Raw genomic sequence first — 3,868 nt, forward strand, 5'->3', positions numbered from 1 at the left:
GTTAACTAATCATGAATTAATGAAGAGCTATCCTTAACTACGATTGTAGTCATATGGATTAATTTTAGCCTTAATTACATGTTAGCACATGTTTGATAGTTAATGCATTAATTACCATTTGTGGGTAAACTAAATCAAACAGCCACTTTAAGAAATAATAAGAAATACTCTGACTTTGAAATACATTAAAAGAATTCAATATCATAATTTGAGCTTTTGACATCTTCAGCTTTATGATTGATCTTGTCTGTTTTGTGTTGTTCTCTTTCCCTTTAAACTCACCCTGCTGTGACTTAAATAAAAATAAAACCTCAAAATCCACAAAGAACATTTGTAGAACAATCCTGAACAAATGCCCGGAAATAGTTCTCTGTCCATCCAGACACAGGCCGTGATGACACAGTACCTCCGCTCTCTGACTTCTTGAAAATCCACACCACATCTCTTAACAGGGGCTAAATACTCTCTGTGTTAGTACATGTGTATTTGATAGTAAGTATAAAATAAATCATGAGCTGAATTTAGCAGGTAGTTAACAGCGAATTAATTATGATTGGGCCCCCTCAAGTAAAGTAGTCAAAATAATGCATTAACAAGCCATGAGTTAATGTTACTGTATGGGTTATTAATAATGATTTAGTTATGATGGGCCCCTCAAAATAAACTCATGACACAATGATGCATTAACAATCATCAAATAAAAACCATTAAACATGCTGTAAGAGTCATCTTTATTCCTTTACACCACCAGTACAACAAGCAATCTATCTGGGTACTTTGTTGTGTATTTTCAACAGTTTCAATATGAAAAATAACTTTTATATTGATTCAATAGATTTATTGAATTTTGGAAGAAAAAAAAACAATCAGTTTTTATAATAAATCTTTAAAAATCAAAATCTGGATTTGAATTTGTAATGTTATTATAACCTAAAGATACTATGTGGAAGTTTGAAACAGAAAATAGTGGTTTTCATCTTGCCACTTTCTTGGTAAAGAAAACACATTTTTACTCAGATTAATCAAAATGGATTGATAGCGTTTTGGAACCAAACTCTTATCACCAATTAGAGAAGCGAGACAAGCAAATCATGCCAAAAGAATGCTTTATATTCAGCTGTACTTTCTCTCATTAAATGTGAAGTAAGTATTCTTGTACTTTTGCCTTATTGTGTGGTTTTCAAATACTTTTTTGCTTCAAATCAAAGTTTGTAATGTTGTGATTCACCTTGTAGCTTGTTGTTTGTTTGTTTGTTTTTTATTCCTATGGGGAAAATGAAGTGGGTGGGCACTGTTGCACTGTATTGTGGCTGATATACTTGCATGTCTCGTGATATACAGATTATGCCCCACACATAACTCTGCAGTGTACATGCGTTGATTCAGCTGTACTTTCTCTCATTAAATGTGAAGTAAGTATTCTTGTACTTTTGCCTTTTTGTGTGGTTTTCAAATACTTTTTTTGCTTCAAATCAAAGTTTGTAATGTTGTGATTCACTTTGTAGCTTGTTGTTTGTTTGTTTGTTTTTTATTCCTATGGGGAAAATGAAGTGGGTGGGCACTGTTGCACTGTATTGTGGCTGATATACTTGCATGTCTCGTGATATACAGATTATGCCCCACACATAACTCTGCAGTGTACATGCGTTGCAAAAAATATGAATCATGAGTATAATACATTTCCAAACATACATTAGATCTGATTTATATATTCAGACCGCCTCCAGTCAGGTTTTCTTTATTTAAAATGTATAACTTACAAAACTTACCCAGAGGATGGAATATAATGAGGGGTGATCTGACAGCAGAACTGAAGTTTGTGAAGTTCAGTGTTCAGCAGCACTTATAGAAGAATCCAGTTGAGGCTGAGGTTTTGCTTGTATAGCAGAAAACCTTGGGGGCGAGCAGGTAGAGAGACACCTGAGACAGAAAGGAAGGGGCAGGAATGTAACCCTGATAAAGGTCTGGTGCTACAGGGAAAAAGCAGACTTCCTCTTTCTTTACTGATCCACTAGGCTGCTTATATTAAAGAAACGGGGGTCTCTGCAGGTCACAGCAGTGGGCTAAAAAGTAGCAGACTAGTTTAAAGAGACCAAGGGTGCTCATACACATGCAGACAGAAAGCAGAAAGTGTACAAATATTATTCTACAATATCAGCATCTAGTGATCGATTTATGTATTTAATAAAATTTATATAATTAGAGTTATATTTAATAAAATAATTTAGATATATAATAATTTATATAGTATTAACACACACACACACACACACACACAGAATGGAAATTTGCTTTAATTTAATTTTTTTACAAAGTCTCCTCCTCTGACATCATAAATTCCCACTGTGCCAGCGGATATGGAGTAATTTTGCAGACTTTGTGAAATTAATTGATGGAAATTTATTTACTTTAATATACATTTATTTCAGGGCTCTGTACTGTAGATGGCAGTCAAAACTTAAATCAGAAAGTTTGTAAAGGAAATTATTATACCAATTAAACCTACATTAGCTTTATGTTAAGTACATAAATTTGTTTTCATTATCATCTATTAACACAAGACTTTCAGGCTTTTGATGTTTCTAAACAAATCTTTTAAGAAATCAACAAAGTTTCAACCACTACCCTGCATTAATTTTTTTCTGTTCACTGAAGCCTCTCCCTCGTAGCAGGAGGACGTGACGTGTGTTTTTTTCTGCTAAGCAATAAAGTGCAACGGTGCCCATCCACTTTTTCACTGACCTTGGTTCTGGAAATATGTTTTCTATTATTATCATTATTATTATTACTTTTTGTTTTATTTATTTATTTATTTACTCACTCCCAAAGGAAGTCTTCATTAAAGAGTTGTAAGCCATGAATCACGACATTTAAACGTTGATTTAAAGCAAGACAGTATTTGAAAAATCAGACAAAAAGACAAAAGCTTTAATGAGGGAAGGTGAAATAATGTTGGCTGATGGCTTCAGAAAAAGCATATACCATCGACTAGCAACCTCGTAGTTATAATGGGAAGATATTCTTCCGGGAAGCTGACTGTTGCACTCCATGGCCTTATAGGGTGACCAATAATGGAGCCTTATTCACAATTAAAGTGAGAATTAAAGAAATAATAATCGTTCTGCTTTTTTTTCCAGTCAGAAATTCAGTCAGAAGTAGAACAAGACCGAATGGAGCTGAAGTAGATTCAAGACTCAAACACTGAATCCTTTGGGCTAGATCAGTCATGAATTAGACTCAAAACTGACTCACTCACTGGTGGCCATCTACTAGCGTAGCCTACAGGAAGGGCCATTAAACGAATCAGAGAAGGAGCCTGCATGAGTCATTTGTTCTAAAAAAAAAAAATTACAAATGATTTAAATCACTAGAAAGAATCAAAGACCTTTCACCTTTTATTACCTTTCACCTTTCACTTATTGAATGTCCCACAAAAAATACTTAAAGAGATAGTTCACACAAAATGTATTTACTCTCATGTCGTTCTGTGAAACACAAAAGAAGATATTTTGATATGTCTCAGTGTATTTTTCTATACATTGGAAGTCAGTGGACACCAAAACTGTTGTCTTTTTCATACGCGTAAATGATGACAGAATATATATATTTTTTTTTTTTGGGGGTGGAATACTGCATCTTTTTAAATAATCGTGAAACTCGTGGGATATTGATTGAAAGAGACTGTATATAATTTCACTTTTACTAGTGGTCTGACCAAAAAAAAAAACACACACACACATTACAATGTCATTGTGATATAGAAAAGGAAAAAGAAATATGGGCACAAAGATGAAAATAAAAAAAATTTGAAAGTCCATAGTCAGAATTTGTAACTCTTGTGTTGTCCTCTGTCTATACAGTATATGCT

At 33.6% G+C, this 3,868-nt stretch overlaps 1 protein-coding gene across 1 annotated transcript in view; it reads left to right on the forward strand.

Annotated features, from left to right (window-relative positions):
• The window catches only part of cdh12a (cadherin 12a), a 54,365-nt gene that overhangs the window by 40,431 nt on the left and 10,066 nt on the right, over positions 1–3,868 (forward strand). The gene's annotated exons all lie outside the window — the stretch shown is intronic.

Source organism: Sinocyclocheilus rhinocerous, unplaced genomic scaffold (genome assembly GCF_001515625.1).
Source record: "Sinocyclocheilus rhinocerous isolate Xijiao unplaced genomic scaffold, SAMN03320098_v1.1 scaffold1051, whole genome shotgun sequence".
NCBI lineage: Eukaryota > Metazoa > Chordata > Actinopteri > Cypriniformes > Cyprinidae > Sinocyclocheilus > Sinocyclocheilus rhinocerous.